This window comes from Ictidomys tridecemlineatus, chromosome 11, assembly GCF_052094955.1.
Source record: "Ictidomys tridecemlineatus isolate mIctTri1 chromosome 11, mIctTri1.hap1, whole genome shotgun sequence".
Taxonomy (NCBI): domain Eukaryota; kingdom Metazoa; phylum Chordata; class Mammalia; order Rodentia; family Sciuridae; genus Ictidomys; species Ictidomys tridecemlineatus.
The window spans coordinates 75157354-75177614 of record NC_135487.1 but is presented as its reverse complement, the minus strand read 5'-3'; positions in this window follow the sequence as shown (position 1 = coordinate 75177614).

The window sequence follows — 20261 nt, the reverse complement described above, 5'->3', positions numbered from 1 at the left end:
AATAGCAGGGAGAAGTCCAAGTGATCTTTTCAAAAGCTAAATCCTATCACCTTACACTTAAAGCCTTTAAGTTACATTCTTTTATTTTTAGGATAAAGAGACAAACTTAAGAGCTACATGGGATAGAGGGTGTTGCTCAGTGGTAGAACTTTTGCCTGGCAAGCATGAGGCCCTGGGTTTAATCCCAGAACTGAAAGAAAAAAATTCCATTTGATGGGTGGGGTGGTGCAGCCCTACTCAGGAAGCTGAAGCAGGATGGTTGCAAATTTGCCGCCAGGCTCAGTAACTTAGGGAGACCCTATCTCAAAATAAAAAAATTGAAAGGTCTGGGGGTGTAACTCTGTGGTAAAGTAACCCTCAGTTCAATCCCCAGTACCAAAAATCACAACAAAAGCCAATAACAACTAACCAATGAACAAAACACACAAGCTATCTACATGATTTATCTACTTTTATGTCCAACCATACCTCCAGCAGTGCCCCTATCTTTCAACTCTTCCCAGTGTCTAGCCACCTCCTCTCTAGGCTTCTACAATTCGCTTTTCTCTGCTGCTTCCTTTCCTCACATGATTTCTCAGGTCTCAGTTCAGCCTTGGCAATTTAGTAAGACCATGTCACAAAATAAAATATAAAAAGGTATTGTTAGATTGTGTCCATATCCAAATATGTAACAACAAATCCCACCATTATGTACAAGTATAATGCCCCAATAAAAATATGAAAATATATATATATAAAGGCCTGGGGATGTAGCTCAATGGTAGAGTGCTCCTGGGTTTAATTTCCAGTACTACAAAAACAAAGAATCTTAATAACAGTATTTATCACAATTGTATGGCCAGCAACATATTTAATATCTGTTTCCCCATTAGATAGTAATCACCTTGAATACAATGTATCAAAAACCTTTGCGACAGGGCTGGGGATATGGCTCAAGAGGTAACATGGTCGCCTGGCATGCGCAGGGCGCTGGGTTCGATCCTCAGCACCACTTAAAAATAAAATGAAGATGTTGTGTCCACTGAAAACTAATAAAATAAATATTAAAAATTCTCTCTCTCTGTCTCTGTTTCGCTTTAAAAAAAAAAAAAAACAAAACTTTGCCAGGCTGGTGGCATGCCTATATTCCCAGCTATTTGAGAGGCTAAGGTAAGAGGATCTCAAGTTCAAAGCCTGTCTGGGTGATTTAGCAAGTCCCTGACTCAAAAATAAAACAGGCTAGGAATAAAGCTCAGTGGTAGAGTGCTTGCCTTTAGCAGGCGAGGCCCTAGGTTCAATGGAAGATAAAAACAAAAACCTTAAAACCTTTAAGTATAGGGCTGTTTGATGCTGCTTGGGTTTTAAGGAGTGTAGCAAATCAGATTTTAATTAAGAGGGAAGGTGAGTACCGGGTAAAGGCAAGGCGAGATTTGAAGGGTTTTCTTTATTTGTTTTTTAAAATTGAAATGGCCACAAAATGAAGAATATAGAGAATGTGTTTCTTTGGAAGTTAAACTCCCCAGCTGTTAGATTGAATGAAAAGATGATTTAGGTTCCTGGCTTTAACATTTGGAGAATGGCACCACTTCCTGGTAAGGGCAATTCTATCCCCAGTACCTAGGGGCACTCAACCACAGAGGCACGTCCCCAGTTCTATTTTGTATTTTATTTAGAGACAGGGTCTCACTGAGTTGCTTAGGGCATTGCTGTTGCTGAGGTTGGCTTTGAACTCGAAATTTTCCTGCCTCAGCCTCCCCAGCCGATGAGATTACAGGTGTGCACCACCACGCCTGGTTAGCAGATCAGTTTTGACCATAATAAATTCAAGGTGCCTATAAGATATGTGAGTGGAGATTTTGAATAGGGAGTTGATTAACCAGTCCAAAATAGGCTGAAGACGGGAGAGTAGGGTAGAGAAGAGATTAGACGAGAGTGAAAAAAAAGTCCTAAGTAAAAACTGACTGCAAAAATGTGGTAAGAAGACATAATTTTTTCACCTGATTTATTGCAACAGATTTCTAACTGATCTCAATGCTTCTGCATCTTTGACCTTCCAGTCTCCCCTTAACATAGCAGCAAAACAATCTTGGTAATACCTAGAAAAATTTATATCACTTCACTCCTCAGAACCTTTCAATGCCATCCATTTTCCTCGTAGTAAATGCCTAATTCCTTTCAATGGTTTTCAAGCCTTACACCATCAATGCCTCCACACCTCCCACACCTGTTATTTGACCTTACAACCTGCTATGCTTTCCCATGCCCCTCCACTGCAGCCTGACTCACCTCCTTGCTGATTACAGAACATCAGTCAACCTTCTGCCTCAGAGCCTTTGTTCCACCTGGTACCTCTGCTTGCAAGGATTTTGCCCCAGGGAGTTGAATGGCTCATTCATTTTCTCCAAGTCTTGATTCAACTGTCAACTTCTCAGTTTGGCCTTCTATTCCCATTTCCATTCCTGCCTTATTCTTCTTCTTACCCACATACTATATATATGTAGTTATCTACTATCTCCTTATCCTATTAGATTATAAGTACCGTAATGGCCAGATTTTGATCAATTTCCTTCTTTTAGGTTGTATTGGAACTCAGGGGTGCTCTACCACTAACCTACATCTTTACCCCTTTTCATATTTTGAGACAGGGTCTCACTAAGTTGCTCAGGTTGTCCTTGAACTTGTGAACTCTTCTGCCTCAGCCTCCTGAGTCCTTGGGATTATAGGCATGTAGCGTTGTGCCTGGAAGTTTTTGTTTGTTTTTGGTACTAGGGATTAAACCTAGAGGTGCATAACCATTGAGCTTAACCATTGAGCTACATCATTTTAAAATTTTTATTTTGAGACAAGATCTCACTAAGTTGCTAAGGCTCTTGCTAAACTGCTAATGCTGGTCTCGAATCTTCCTGTCTCAGCCTCCCAAGTCTCTGATTACCATCACTGCACCACTATGCAGTTTTGTTCTTTATGGAGCTCAAGTAGCTAAAATGGTGGCAGAGAAGGCATTCAGTAAACATGTGATAAGTGAATTAATATGTATTTAGATTGTTCTTTGTCACAGAATGAGGAGATTATACTTATGACCATATAATAGGGAAAAAAGACAATTGAAATAGGAGCTGGCATAACCTGTTCATATATACATTATCACAAGTACATAACCTAGGAAGACTAACTTTGTCATATTTAGAATAAGTAAATTTGAGCCAGGTGTGGTGGCATACACCTGTAATTCTAGTGACTTGGAAGGCTGATGTGGGAAGATGGCAAGTTTGAATTCAACCTGGGCAACTTATTGAGATCCTGTCTCAAAATAAAAAAAGGGGGGGGGAGTTAGAAAATGTAACTTAGTAGTAAAGCACCCTCTTGGTTCAATTCCAGTATCAAAAAATAAAGAAAGAATAAATGAATTTGGGGATTACAAAATGCTCAGAAAGATTATAAATGTGATTTTGAGAAAAAAAAAATAGGCCAGTGTCAGGAATTTGCACCTCAATTAAGTTGCCTTTCTTTTTCTTTTTTTTTTTTTTTTTTTCTTTTTCCTGGTATGAGGCATTCAACCCAGGGGTGCTCTACCACTAAGCTATAACCCCAGCCTTTAATTTTTTTTTTTAATTTTGAGACAGAGCCTCTTTAATTTGCTGAGGCTGGCCTCAAACTTGCCATACTCCTGCCTCAGACTTCTGAGTCACTGGAATTATATGCTTGTATCACTGTACCCAGACTCCTTAATTAATTTTAAATTTTAAGAAACAGGGACTTTGAGTTGGCAAAGCTGAAGGGGGAAAAAAAAAAGATTTTGAGTCAAATAACACACACACCACACACACACACACACAATAACCTAAAGGAGAGATGTGATTTGTAGTCCTAGTTTTGTTTCCCTCCCATTATTCTGCTTAAAAATTTGATCTCTTCCTTGAATGAAACATCAATACTTTTACTGGAAGCTTCCCCGAACCCCTCACACTGCTGTGCTGGGGACTGAACCCAGGCTCTTATCGTTTCATTCTTTAAAAAAATGAATTATTAAATAGTTTTGAAAATAAAATGTATAATGTTTATCAGTGAATATAACTGTATAATTGTCTTTAGCAAATTTGTTTTGGAAATAGTATGAAATAGAATTAAATTTATGCTACTCATATAGAGCTTAAAGCATAGAAGAGTCACAGTTAAATAATGAATTATCTTAATATAATCACCTCTAATAAAGATTAAAAAAAACTGGGGGCGGGGGATGAGGCAGTAAATATGGCCCATGTTACATCTATGAGAGAAGCCATAAATTTTACATAGTACTACCACAGATCTTAATAGTCGAGTTAATCAGCTTGAGAGAATTTGTAAGATTCCGTCCCTGCTGAAACTCATATCATACTCATCTCATTTTGAACTCATCTCATTTTGGAGAACAAAATAGCCAAACAGTGGAAATATTTTCACATATCAATTTTCAAAATGTTCTTTTCCACAACATGAGCTTTCTAAAAGCAGATACTGGGCTGGATGTGGTGGTCACGCCTGTAATCCCTGAGGCTTGGGACACTAAGGCAGGATTGCAAATTCAAAGCCAGCCTCAGAAATTTGGCAAGGTCCTAAGCAACTTAGCAAGACGGCTGGGGATGTGACTCAATGACTGAGCACCCCTAGGTTCAATCCCCAGTACCAAAAATAAATAAATAAATAATAAAAATTAAAGTAGATACTGGGCTGGGGGTGTAGGTCAATGGTAGAGTCTCTCCAGTGACCCGCGCTGATGAGACGAACTGGGTTCAAAAGAGGTGGCTGCAATATTAAGCTAAGAAAATGGCGAAAAAGCACAGGACACAGAAGTTATCTTCTTATCAAGGATGGGATGGACTGCTTGTGTGACCTCAAGGGTGCTCTTCCATACTGGAAGGCAAGAGTGCACCCAGAACTCCTTTACTTATAGGAAAAAGACAGCAAAGGACTTTCTATAGAATCTCAGGTGCTGTGTGGGATTACAGGCAGAGCGAGAGGAGAGGTGCCCTTGCATCGCACAGCCCAATCATTGTGCAATGCCAGTGTCCCCTCATATTGCTGCAATGCTCATAGCTCACACACACAGCCCATGGATGGCTCCTGACAGTACAGCACTTGTGTAGCATGCTTGAGGCCCTGGGTTTGATTCCTACTTACCCAAACACAAATTCACTGGATTATTTCTTGTCATATGGGATTGGATTCTTTTGGTTTTTACACAGATGATGGGAAGTTCAAATTATGTCATTTTGTCATTTTTTAAAAAATTAACTTTTGTTTACATCATTATTATTATCATCTTGTACTTACTTTGCAGAACTTTCCAAGTCAGACTAGATAATGTACTGTGTTCTAATATCAATAACCGATTCTCTGGCGCTCTGACATCAACTTGATATACAATAATTTAATTTCATTCAGTCTGACACTCTGTGATGTTAGCACAGCACGATAGGTTAAGGGCTCAAACATACAAGACTGTTCCCACTTTGGATGCCAGCTAATGGGATTTCTTCGCCTTTCTCTTCAGGGTCAATAATTCACCAAAAGAACTCAAAGAAAATCGTTTTACTTACCTTTAAAAGTTTTTTTTTAAAGGATTCAATTCAGTTATAGCCACATGGAAGACATGCCTAGCACAGGGTTTGGGGAGAGTGAGTTCCATGCCCTCTCTAGGAAGGACTCTCCCAACACTTCCATATGTTTATTAACATGAAAGTCCTCTGGGTCTCCTCGTTCAAGAATTTTTATACAGTTCAATCTTCAGCACACCTCTCCTTCCTGGAAGTTGTGGGTAGGAGTGGGTAGGAGGGCTGAGATTTCCAGCCCTCTAACCAAGTGTTTCCTCTTTACTTTTTCATTTTCCTTTTCTTGGGGGTGGGGAGGGGGAGGGGGCAGGCCTGAAGATTGAACCCAGGGGTGCTCTTCCACTGAGGTTCATCCCCAGCCCCTTTTATTTTTTTGAGACAAGTTCTTGCGAAGTTACCCAGGCTGGCCTTGAACTTGCAATCCTCCTGCCTCAACCTCCAGAGTAGCTGGGTTTACAGTCAAGTGTTTCTACTTTCTGTATAACAGCTCCCTAGAAGCTATCTAGGGACTCCACTCCAAGTTACCTTTTTTCTTTGTGACACTGGGGATCAAACCCAGGCAAGCACTCTACCATTGGACTATATCTCCAGGTTTGAGTCAACTAGGTTAGTCGAAGGGTAGAGTGCTTGTCTTTCATGCCCCATACCCTGGGTTCAGTCTTCAAAACTGCAAAATAAGTAAAACAAGCATGCCGAGGTCCAGCCCCGGCGGGGGGAGAGTGGGGTTCCTGGGGTCCTGAAGGAGGAGTGGCGTTGGCGAAAGAAGAAGAGTCAGGACCACAGGTTGCAAGTTACTAGCAGCCTCCAGAGGAAATCTTGATTATCCTAGAGGGACCTTTATTTTTATACATTTTTTTACAGGTGTTTTTTCAGGTAGTTACTGGATAACTTCAAAGCCCCAAACTTCTTTGATTTACATAATTTTCAAGAGTTACAATCTTTTCTGACATACATTGATTACCTAAGATACATTGTTCAAAATATTTTTCTGTAACCTTAGTCAATTATGATTAAGCTTTTACGTTTTCACCTCAATCACTAGGTCTAGGTGACGCAACTAGTCTACATGTCTCCTGACCTATTATTCACTTCTAACTTTAAAGCATATCTGTAATTATTTCATTAACCTTTAACTTTAAAGCATACTTATGATTATTGGTAAGCTTTCTTACTTGTAAGCTAAAATTCCAATAAAACACACTTAAAATAGTGAAAGTCTATTACTTAAAAGCCTACTACTCTGAAGTGCCTCTAAAATATATCTATGTTAATTTTACATTATTTTATTTTTAATTTCCAAGGTAAATTCCTTTTTTCTTATGACCTATTCAAATGCTTTCTTAAAGTACTTCCTGATCCTTGGTCAAAGCATGCCAATTCTTATGTCTTTGTTATCTCTAACTAAAGGACAGGCTTTACACCTCAACCCATTTGTCATTTATATTAACTATGTGTTTTCCATTTTCATCATAAATTTCTGTGTAAGGCAAAGGAGGGTCTGTTGGTGGGGGGAATGTACTTTTATTAGCCTCTTGTCCTTGAGGGGAATACCATAAGCTACATACGGTGGTCCTTGTACTGTTGGCACAGCAATTGTTTTTCTGTAACTAGGCTGTTGTACAGGTTGTGGCTTTAGGATGGGGTTGAGGGGGGCTAATGTAAATTGTCAAGCTTTTCTCAGGAACCTTGATTTGCAATCTTTGTTTCATATGTTTCTTGAGGAATAACACTGTTGTTTGTATCCTGAGAGATATTGAAACACATCTTGTGGCATGTCTTAATTGTATCCCAAGTCTCATTCTGTGAATTTTCCTGCAATCTCAGGCAACACATACTTTTATTATTGATTGACATATACTCTATTATCCATATTATGAGTATCACAAACAAAACACTTAACATTCCCGATGGTTCTGGTTTCTAGATTCTACAGCATCCCCCATGCTGTGACCCTGTCAGAGATGGGGTGCAGGAATGCCTTTATCACAAGCAAGCAAACAAACAACAACAACAAAAAACAAAAAACAGATGAGCAGCTTATTGCAAGGGATAGGAATAAATTTTTCAATTAGAACAGGAAATCAGATGCTTGAAATCATCCCTCAAATTATTCTAGAATCAGTTTTGAGCTTTGGGGAATATGATGCAGCTGTATCAATGATCAATTGCAACCTGGGCCCAAGAGGAGTTGAAGAACTTCTATGAGTCTAAGCTTCTTTTCACAACTGTAAAACATCAGCAGGATCAGCCTTCTCAGTGGGCTATTGTGTATATTACTAGAGGAACTTACATTCGCCTTGAAGTTTATAATTATCAAGCACCAAAAATAAATGTTTCGGTTGCTAATAGCCAAAAGAGTAACAGATATGACAATCCCAATCAATGCTCTAATTCACTTTTATTTTTATACCATGTTGGTGATCTCGATTTTTCAATAAGAACTTTAGGTTTATAATTCATTTATTTGTTTTGAACAATTCTCCAGCAGTAACATTTATAGGAAGGTACCACAAAATAATGACTAGTTATTGTGGTCATAGGGTATATTCTTATTAAAACATTCTTTTTTTTTTCCTTCCTGGTGCTGGGGTTCAAACCCAGGTTATTCCACATGCTAAGCATATACTATACCACTGACACCAAATATGTAGGTTTCTTACACCAATTTTCACCAATTGAATGTCCAATAACTCAGTTCTGTTCTGACACTGATTAGTAAGAGTTTGTGCAGACCCCATAAGTTAAAGACTCAGATCCATAACACTACTCCCATCCAGATGCAACCCACAAATAGGGTGCAAGGCCAACTACAAATTCAGGAATTCCCATAGTTTGGGAAAAACAAATTACTTAACATTTATCTGTTTATTATAGAGGGCACAGCTCAGAAAAAGCCAAAGGAAAGCACTGAACAGGGTGAGGATGGCATCATGAGTGATGTTAGGTGGCACTGAAATTTTATGTCCTTTCTGGGTGCATACCCCTTCTTACTGCTCAACCTGGACACCAACCTGGTTAGGATTCGTTTGTTTTTCTTATCAAGGTTCATTATGTAGTCATGGTTGATTAAATCATTGGACATTGACAATTGAATTCAATGTCTTGGAGGTGTGTGTGTATGTGTTGGGTGGGGTGCAGCTGAAAGTTCTAACCTTCCAATTACTTGATTGGTGCTTCCCTCCACCAGTCCCCAGTGGAGCTATTTAAGAGTCCCCAAGTTGAGTTATCTCATTAGCATACAAAGACAGTCTCATCAGGAAGTTCCAAGGGTTTTAGGAGCCACAGTGCAAGGAATCTCTGACAAAAAATTTGTTTTTTTTTTTATTATTATACTACAATCTCACTTGAAAGATTAAGATGTTGCCATGGTTTTGTGAATAAAAGATTCTCAGTCTAAGTTTTTCCTTCCTGTTATTTGTGAAAGTTAATGAATGACTCATGTGATGACTTAGTTCTAGTAATTTGGCTGTCTACCTTCACATTAATTCAGAATTTTTTGTCAAATGTAGTCCTTTTAAATGTACAATGAGTGTTTTATATGTACCATAATCAAAAGAGTGCTTTAATTTAAACTAATGATTTACCATAATTGATACTTGACTAATCATGGTCTATAATTTGCCTAAAGTGGAAAAGTATAAAATGTCATTTCAAAAATGAAAGATAGAGCAATACTGCTTTCTTAGATGGTAGACCTTATGAAGTACATCATGAGTGGTTAAACTAGACCTTGAAAAGGATAAGTCTAGGACTGGAGATAGAGCTCAGTGATAGAGACCGTGCCCTGTTTGTGTGAGACCCAGGGTTCAATTCTCAGTACCACATACAAAAAGAGAGCAAGTTTGGGTTTTGAGCTTATATTATAAAGATGATGTTTTCCTTTTCTCTGGTAGAGCCTTAAAACTTTCTTTTTTCTTTTTCTTTCTTTCTTTCTTTCTTTTTTTTTTTTTTTTTTTTTTTTTTGGTGTTTTGGTTGAACCCAGAGCCTTCAGTATGCTAAGCATGCTATTCCACTCAGCCAAAACCCTAGCTCATCTTTGGTTGACCTTTTTTTTTTGGTTCTAAGATTGAACTCCAGGCATTTTACCATTGAGCTGCATCCTTAGCCCTTCTTTATTTTTTATTTTGAGATAGGGTTTCACTAAGTGCTTAGGGCCTCACTAAATCGAGAAGGCTGACTTTGAACTTGAGATTTTCCTGCCTCAGCTTCCCAAGTCGGTGGGATGACAGGTGTGCACCATCTTGCCAGGTGAGGACACTAGTCGTATTGGATTAAACTCCCCCTTCTGCTCCAGTATGAGTTCACTCATCTTGATTTATTAATTTATATCTCAATTATGTCCAAAAAGATCTTATTTCCAAATAAGACTACATTCACAGATAAGGGAGTAAAGACTTGAACATCTTTTGGGCATATAAAATTAATCTCCCAGCAGATGATAACAATACTCAGTAGACATTATTATGTTATTTTCATGAATAACTCTTTTTTTCAAATTTTATGAACCTTTTAAAAAATACCTTTGTTGTATTTATTTATTTTTATGCGGTGGTGAAGATCGAACCCAGGGCCTTGCACTTGCTAGGCAAGCGCTCTAACGCTGAGCCACAACCCCAGCCCCTCATGGATAACTCTTGGACTTTCTTTATTCTTCATACACTGTTGATCTTTGTTTTTAAATCTTGTTTATTCTATATTTTATTCTTTTGGTACTAGGTATTGAACCCAGGGGCACTTTACCACAGAGTTATATCCCCAGATCTTTTTATTTATATTTTTTAAATTTTGAGACAATGTCTCACTAAGTTGCTGAGGCTGGCCTCAAACTTTCGATCTTTCTGCCTCAGCCTCCCAAGTCACTGGGATTATAGGTGTGCACCACTGTGCCTGACTAATAATGTTTACTTCTTTATTCTAAAGAGTATACAGAAGAAGAGATGCATAGAGTGAGGAACTGGGTACAAGCATGGACTTTCCATGCCCTCTCCTGGCAATCTACTCTCTATGAACCTCCACATGTTCAGCTATTTGGAATCTCTCTGAACACTGTCCTTTAGGGATTTTATGGAAGCTCATTACATAAGCCTGGCAGACTAAAGCATTGGCTACTGAATATCAACTTAAACCTTTAGTTCCTTTCTCCTCGACAGAAGCTAGGGGGTGTCGCTGAAAGTCCCACCCTCTCATCCTGTCTTTGTCTTTCAGGTGCCAGTCACTGTCCTGAAATTACCCAGGGATTGACAGTCATCTGTATATTTATTTAGTTAGTCTTGGCACACGCATGTACAAGATTGAACTCTGGGTCTTGGGCTTGCTAAGCTACCAATAAGTTGCACCCCCAATCTATATACTATTTCTTAACCTCTTGTCAAAAAAAAGTCCATAATTTAAAACGTTTTTGCTTTATTTTTTTTTTCCAGTACTGGGCATTGAACTTAGTGATTCTGTACCACTGCAATAAATCCCCAGCCCTTTTTACTTTTTGAGACAATATTTCCCTAAATTGTCCAGGCTGGCCTTGAACTTGCCATCTTCCATCCTCAGCCTCCCAAAATGATGGGATTACAGACACCTACCATCATGCCCCACTGCACTGGGCATTCTTAAAGCAAAAAATCAGATAAATTGAACAACATTGCCATAAAAAGTTCTTGTTTATCACCTACTTTTCCAGTTTACTTCCTATTTATTCAAACCCTCAAACATTAATTCCCTGAGCATTTCCAAGCATCAGGAGCCAAGAAGAGACCAAGCCACAAAAAGCAGAAAGGTCCTACATTTATAACATTTATACTAAACAGCTAATGCATTAAACATTTAGTGCTCTCCTAAGCCCTTACTATCTTCTTTGCATTTTATATTTGTCACATATGTCTCCCTCCACCATTGCATTCATGAGTATCTCCTACAGTAAGTAATGTTTTCATGGCATGAGTTCATTTTGTCAATGAATGAGGGCAGTGGAAGAATGAAGTGAAAAGAAAAGAGAGGAAGACAGACCTAATTGGCCTTGTTTCTTTTCCATTCTTGGGAGAGGTAAGATTTGTCTCTGCTCCCCTGCCCCTCCTGCCTTTCTTGAACAGGGGAGGCTACTTCTCTCTTGTTCTTTAGAAAAAGAGGGGAATTCCTCCTCTGTGTTCCCTCTAGTTAATCTTAAGATTCACTTGAAATTCACATTATCAATTTCATTTTAACAAGTGATTAGGTACATGTGATGATTAGATATAAAAAAGGTAGCATCTCCTTATCTCCAAAGAGTTCCATTATTAACCAGAATTATTCATGTAGGTCATAGCTGACAAAAACATGTAATTTTTTTAGAGTAAAAATACAAGTTCAAAGCATATCAGTTTACACCACTCCAAAACAAAACAAAGCAACAGCAAAGACTATTATTGTGCCAACATTAGGAAAAATGAAGAGAAACTTTCCCATTCCCCACTCCCTGTTTTCCTTGCTAGAGGACTCTTCCTGTGCTCCTCCCCATCTCTAAGAGTCTGCAGTTCTCAGTTTGGTCTCAATGTGTGTCTTACTCAGGTTTACAGGGTCAAGATTTCCCAACCTTGACCAGCATCTGGTCCGTTTTACTAATGCTTCAAACTAAAAGCCAGTTATTGTTTTGCATTCTAGTAACTTCTCTTTGTCTTTGTGTGTGTGTGTATGTGTGTGTGTGTGTGTGTGTGTGTGTGAGAGAGAGAGAGAGAGAGAGAGAGAGAGAGAGAAAGAAAGAGAGAGAGAGAGAGAGAGCGCCAGCCGATGAAAACATTTATTCAATACCACAATATACACAGTTCTGTGGAATGCAAAGGGTCTGGGATCAAAGAACATTTTTTTTTCTCTTCTTCTTCTTCTTCTTCTTCTTCTTCTTCTTCTTCTTCTTCTTCTTCTTCTTCTTCTTCTTCTTCTTCTTCTTTCTTCTTTCTTCTTTGTTCTTCTTTTTTTGATACTGGAGATTGATCCCAGGAGCACTTTATCACTGAGCCATATCCCTAGCTCTTTTTATTTATTTATTTATTTATTTATTCATTTTTTTATTTGAGACAGAGTCTCACTAAGTGGCTTAGGGACTTTCTAAGTTGCTGAGACTGATCATCCTGTCTCAGCCTCCTGTGTCACTGGGATTACAGGTGTGTGCCACCATACCAGGTAAGGTCAGAGAACATTTCACTGACTTCTCACATTCTTAGAATATAATCATTGGCAATTTTCTTGTAGGTAGTTTTTATTTCCATGATTCTGAACTTTACTCAGTTAACTCTATGGTATTTTAAATATTAGTTATAATTATAGAATATGTTCTTATTAAAATTTAAATACAGATAGGCATAAAGAGAAAATATGAAATTAGGGATCTTCTATACAAAAGTAAGTGATATGTAAAGTATGCTTAATTTACAAAAGCCAGACCTCTCAGTCATTCTGCTCAGAAATTCATTTCTTTCACCTAGAAGTGCTCATAAATAATATGCAGGTGAGGTACTGTTATAGCAGTAGTAAGCATACCTGGGGAGGCCACAGGGGGGCTGCAATATGATCCAGGAGGACTCTACAAAGGCTGGTGGGTGAAGAGTCTGATCCTAGGATATGACATTGGGTCCTGTCCATAAGACTGTCCTCTTGAGGGATAGGGAAGTAGCGAGTAGTCTGGAGCCAGGAGGCCAATGTCATATGCCAAGTTGTGGGGAGTAGTACGATCTCCAAATGCTGGTTGCTGTCGCTCTCCATGTAAGGCTGGTGCAGGCACATTGAAAGGTAGCTCAGAGGAGGTTACAGTCTGCCATGTGTGCCAGCTCTGTACCCATGGTGTGTGCTTCTGGAGAGGCTCCTGCCTGTACATGTCAGCCTCATAAAATAAGCTGTAGGCCTTGTGAAACACAGGGGGACATTCACTCTGCTCCCCACAATGGTAATTTTCTGGTTCACAAATTCCCTTGGTAGTTGTTAACAGCTTTTTCATTTTCCACCAGTATTTTGGTCAAACCATCCAAGGTGGCCTGCAGTTCATAGAGCATCTCGAGCTCTTTATCATATATTCTGGATGCATCTTTTCTTCATTTCCACTGGAACAGGGCTGCTACTATCTAATTCTATCTTGTCTTTACTCTTCAGAAGATATTCCAGGAAGGAAACTGCTCTCCATCTTGCTGACGACTTAGTTCCTAGGCCTGCATTCTGCAAACCAGCACACTGTCTAGGCTCTCCATGGCCCCATGAGGCTCTCTGCCTAGCCTGGTTTGTAACTTTAGAATTCCATAGGTTTGCTGTCATTTTTTTCTGGCGGGGTGTGCAAAAGCAATGGACTGGAAATGTAAGAGCATTTGTTCTGGGCCCAGCTCTGTCACCAACAAGTGGGATCTTGACAGATCTGGGTTTTTGTAAAACGAGACTGTTGGATTCAATCATATTTAATTTTCCTTCCCTTCTAAAATTCAATGAGTCTACAATCCAGGCATGGCCTCTTAATAATCCTGTATTTTGGGGGTTTGAGGCTTAGGCCAAGGTCACTCTTCCTAGGTCCCTACCCGGTTTCCCTTGCCTCTGTTTCTTTTTGACCAGGCATCCTCTGCAGCTGGTGTGTTAGCATAGCTTTCTCTCCTAAATGCTTAAGTCTTATCTCCAGCTCTCCCTAGGCATTTATACACTGTCTTGTGTTCTCTCTCGCTTTCTTTATTCATCTGTTTATTTTTTGCAGTGCTGAGCTTAAACCCAGGGCCTTGCACATACTAGCCAGGTGGTCTACCACTGAGCTTTTTATGTGTGTGTGTTTCGTCTCCTATCTACAAGTGACTTTAGGAGCCCTGTCTTGTATCCCCAACCTACATTTCAGGTTACCTGCCAGTAGTGTCTGTCTTGGAAATATTTATTTCTTCATTGAAGAGGGTCTTGAGAATTTATGTACCATTGCTATAAAAGCTGTGTGTGTGTGTGTGTGTGTGTGTGTGTGTGAGTGTGTGTACATGTGTGCATTTATGTGTGTGTGTTGAGATATCAGGAGTAAAAATAGCTTTGGTTCGCCTAATTTAACTTACTTCCATGTAAAGATACTATGCATTCTTCCTTTATAAGCCTCTCTGCAAGTTCCCTTTTGAGCTGTTTTTATAAATGTTTTGAACCATTTGTGTTCTTATGGGAACCATTTCTCCCCAGGCATCCTATTAAACTCGTCTGTCAGGTTATTTGGTATTTCATTTTGTCAAGAGAGTTACTCAGAATTATTAGGTCACTCCACTCCCCAGAATTCTCCAGTGGCTTCCCATCTCACTGGAGGTCCCAAAGCCAAGTCTCGCTTCTGTGGCCTGTGTTGATCTGGTGGCCTCATCACCTCCCTGACCTTGTCACTCACCTCCCTCTTTGCTCCACTGGTCTCCTTGCTGTTGTTTGGTCACAGTAAGCCCTTCCCACCAGCAGACTTTTGTACCTTCTGTACCCTCTGCCTGAAAGACTCCCTTTGGTAGAGGAATTTGGACTCCCTCCCCCCAAAAAAATCATACCTAGCCTTTTTCATTTTTTATATCGAGGCAGGGGCTCACTAAGTTGCTGAGGCTGGGTTTGAACATGCAACCTTCCTGTCTCAGCCTCCTGAATTGGTGGGTTTATGGGTTTTTTTTCACCACTATGCTGTGCTTCTTCAGGTTTCCTGTGAAAAAGCCTTCCCCAGCAATCCCATCTGAAGTGGAGCACACACCATTTTTCTGGTCACTGTCAATACCACCCCTGCCACTGTACTTTGTTCTTTTTGATTGAATTCATCAACTAACATTTTATATTTATCACTTTATTTTCTCTCTTCCCCTCTTCAATGTAAGCTCAGTCGAGAGCAGGAACTTTAGTTCTCTGTTGTGTCTCTGGCAGAGTAGTACCCAATAATTACATCAATATTAAATGAGTATATGCTAGGAAAAACAGATCTGCTTGGAAAAAAATACAGTGTTAGGCAAGTGGTAAATTTTAGTTTGAGTAAATTACATCTATGTAATTGAATTCCTTATACTATTTCCTCACATTAAAGATGTAGCATTCATAGATTCAGCAAAGATTGATGAAAATTGGCTAAATAAAGGGAATTGGCTTGAATTTTCTAAAAATATTGAAAAGGTTCATTTGTTAATTTTACCTTAATATTATAAGCTTAAATGCTAAAAAATGATGTCTGCTTGTGACCACTAGGTGGCAGAATATGTACACATACTTCATAGAGGGAGGTTTCTCACGTTTTGGGAGCAGTTAATACTAATCTCTTACATATGAAAAGTAGTTGATAGTAAATACATTCACAAACAGTATCTCACAATGCCCCTGTGAAGAGGGAAAACAGGTATTTTTATCTGTTTACTTTTTAAACAGGCTCCAAAGTTATAAGACTGGCCCAGCAGGGCTGGAGCTGGAAACCAATGTCCCTGGTCTGCTGGGCAGGGCTCTTTTCACAATTCCACTCAAAGAGAGGAAAGTGACCTTTTAGGAAACTTGATGTTACTTCTAAGCTTGACCTGATAAAATAGTCTGAAAATACAAGTCTTTTTTAGCTTTAAAAATGTGAACAAACAAAGTTTTCCAACCTTTTGATTTGGGACGGAACCTGAAATGCATCTCTTTCTGGGTCACCTCCAACTTCCAAATATGTCTGGGGAGAAAAATAGCTTAAGTTATGGAGCTTTTATGTTGTGTCAGTAGACAGTCCCAGGGAGAAGCAGGGTGCCTGCTCATGTGACAGCATGTACCTAGAAGTTTCTGCCTCTTAAATGGTCGAGTGCTTCTGGGTGTGTTTTCTGTGAAGAAGTAGGGTATGCAATTCACATTAGCATTAATGGGAACTGCACACACACCGAGCCCTGGATGGATCTGGAAGGAAGCAAAAGTGTAATAGTAGAAGAATTACCTGCATGGAAAAACTATCAAGTCCATTAAAAAATGCTGTTGGCTTTTCAAAGTTTACTATAAGCAACTGATTGTTGCCCTTTTAGCACAGATTCTACTAGCAGAAATGTGATTCAATGAAATTCCATCATTAATTGTACTCCCCTGTAGTACTGTGTGATATGAGAAGGAATTTAAGCTTCAGAGACTAAGTTCTTGGATGTGGTCCTAGGTTAAGCTACTTGCTGGCTCTGTGACCTTCAGCAAGTGATTTGATCCCTTTGAGTTTCCCTTTTCTCATTATAAGTATTATGCTTCATGGAGTTGATACCAAGATGAAGTGTGACAAAGATTATGGTAAGGGTTTAGCAACTAAAATTTCTGCATGCAAAGTGATTGTTATTGTCACAAAGGTGGGGAAAAACTTTTTTTTTAAGGTGGAAGACCTTGCTAGCTATTGAAATTGGGTTACATTAATCATATTGCTGAATGTCAGTTTTCTTGCTAGGAAAAGAAAATGAAGTAAGCAGCAAGCCATTTAATGGATACTATTTTCTTCCTTGCTCTTTTTTTTTTTTTTTTTTTGATGCTGGGTGTTGAACCCAGGACTTAGCATATAACATGCTACCACTTAGCTATGACCCTCTCCCATTATTGAGTATTTTCTAAGTACCACTTTTCTAAGTTCATTGTATAATAACTAGCTTAATTGGAAAAAGCATCCCAGTTTACTGTGTTGAGTTGGCATTATACAAAAATTAACAGCCATACAGGTCTAGAAATATTATTTTTCCCCATTTGTATAGGCATAATGTACTCCATTAAATATGTAAGGTCTTATCTATGTGGGTTTGATTATAGAAACTAACAAATTATTCTCTAAATAATGAAAAAATAACTAACTTAATCTTTACACTCCTTTCTGAAGTGGATAGTCTAATTGATCATTAAAGTTTGGCCTTTGAGAGCAAGAGGAGCCTTCAAACAATATGACCAAACTCTTTTATTTCACACATGAAGAACATGAACTTGAGAGGTGAAATAAAGTGCTTGAGGACACATGGTTAGTTGTGGGCAGAACTGAGACTTGAAAATAGCTAGTGGCAGGTTTCCAAGGCATTACATTGTCTCAGTTCTTATAATGATGGGTTCAAAGAAGTGTGAAACAGAGGGTTACATTTCTGGTAGTTAGTCCAGGTGGAGAGAGAGGTGAGAATCAGTACCAGAAGCTTAGAGAGAGCAGAGAGGTGGGAGATAACGTAGGCATAGTGACAGAGCGCTTCCTGGAGGAGGATTTGAATTGGATGCAGAAGAACAACTAAAGGGTGATAATCCAAAGGAGGGAATGAACATTCCAGAAGGAGAAAATGCATAACTCAAAGAGCAGAGGAAGACAAGGTGGCAGAATTTGTAGGAGTCAAGCTTCACATTAAGGAGAAGTGGTAAATGGGTGGTAGTCTGGGTTTAGAGTATCAGGCAAGATTTGTCTTTCATTCGATGAACAATGGGAACTATGAATTAAATAATTCACTCATTTTCTTAAACAGATGTTTGTTGAACTGCTGCCAAGTGCAGTGCTCAACTGGGCACTAGAAATACAGCACTGAACAAAAAGGATTTGGTGGGACTGGGGTTGTGGCTCAGTGGTAGAATGCTCACCTAGCATGTGTGAGGCCCTGGGTTTGATCCTCAGCACCACATAAAAATAAATAAATAAAATAAAGAGATTGTGCCCAACTACAACTAAAAAATAAATATTTAAAAAAAGGGGAGCTGGAGATGAGGCTCGGTGGCACGTGCGAGGACCTGGGTTCAATCCTCAGCACCACATATAAATAAACAAATAAAATAAAGGTATTGTGTCCATCTACAACTAAAAAAAATATTTTAAAAAAAGGATTTGGTTTCTATCATCAAGGGGATTCCATGTAATATTGGGAGATGTTGATAAAATGCTAAATCAATTACAAATTGAGAAATGCCATGGAAGTTCAAGGACAGGATTCTTTGAGGAAGAATAACAGAGAATGCCTTCTTACACAGGACAGCCTCTCTGAACAATTGGTAGGAGGCCCACATGGCTATAAAATTTTGAGCACCAGAGCCTGGGAAAGGGCTGGGGAGTAAGGGAGACTGGATGAGAACTCCCCTCAGTGCAAGGAGAGTTCTGAGTGAATTTGATGTATTTAAGGAGAAAGAAGGATATGGTTTGATGTATATATATTTAAAAGCCACTTTTTTGCTGCTGCATAAGGAACAAATTGCAAGCTGAAGTAGGGAGATCATTGCTGGTAGGAGGTCATGGCAGAAATTCTCAAGAGAGACAGAGGTCCTTTGAATTAGGGTCATAGCAAAGGAGCAATGAGGCATAGCACCTTCATAACAGTGAGGATAGATGGACTTGAGAGATACAATCTGAAGGTAAGTTCTCCATTACTTATAGATGAACTGGTTGTGAGGTACAGTGGAATGTGTGGTGGGTTGAATGGTGGCCCTCAACAGGTATAATGATATTTTAATCCCTGGAGCCTGTGAATGTGAGCTCATTTGGGAAAAGGTCTTTGCAGATATAATTAAGAATTTCCAAATTAAATTACCCTGGATTTTTATCCAAGGGGGTTCTAAATCCATTGACACATGTCTTTATTAGAGACACATGAGGATAGACGCAGTTAAAACTTAAGCGGGGGTTGTAGCTTAGTGCTATAGTGCTTGCCAAGTACATGTGTGGCACTGAGTTTGACACTCAGCCCCATATAAAAATAAACAAATCAAATAAAAGTATTTAAAAAACCCCATCATAGGGGCTGGGGTTGTGGCTCAGAGGTAGAGCCCTTGCCTAGCTTGCGTGAGGCACTGGGTTTGATTCTCAGCACCACATAAAATAAAATAAAGGTATTGTGTCCACCTACAATTAAAAAATAAATATTTTGGGGCTGGGGATGTGGCTCAAGCGGTAGCGCGCTCGCCTGGCATGTGTGCGGCCCGGGTTCGATCCTCAGCACCACATACCAACAAAGATGTTGTGTCTGCCGAGAACTAAGAAATAAATATTAAAAATTCTCTCTCTCTCCTCTCTCTCTCTCCTCTCTCACTCTCTCTTAAAAAAATATTTTTTTAAAAAACCCATCATAGTAGCAAAATATTATTTTAAAAAGTTAAGAGGACCCATCAGTGTATCATGTTTGCCTATCATGTACAAGGCCCAGGGTTCAATCCTCAGCACCTGGAAAAAAAAAATGGAGAAGTTAATGTGAAGATGGAGGAAGAAATTAGTATGATTCAGCCACAGGGAATGCCTGGAGCCACCAAAAGCTGGAAGAGTCAAGAAAGATTCTCCCCTGCAGCCTCTAGAGGGAGTATAGTCCTGCTGATGATGTGCATGTTCAGACTTTCAGCCTCCAGGCTGATGATGATGATGAAGATGATGATGATAAATTTCTGTTGTTTAAGACACTAAGTTTGTGATAATTTGTTATGGAAGTCACAGGGGGAAGGTAATACAGAAAGTGGGAAGTTCAGGTTGACCTCATTCCCCAAGTTCCTGTTGTTTGGTGGGATCCTTCACTGAGTTAGAGAAGTCTGGTTTCTGCTGGGGTGGGAAAGGAATCAAGAGTTCCAGTTCTAGCATGTTAAGTTTGAAATGCTTGTGAGATGTCTAAGCAGAGACAGTGGATCATATCTGGATGGAGGAATCTGTTAGAGGGGGATTTGGGAGGAGAGATATGAACTGGGTGTTATCAGCACACAGATTACATTTAAACCACAGAAAATGATGCACTCCCTTCTGATGCAGTCTCTTAGAGAGCATAGAGCCACAGTGATATACATTATTT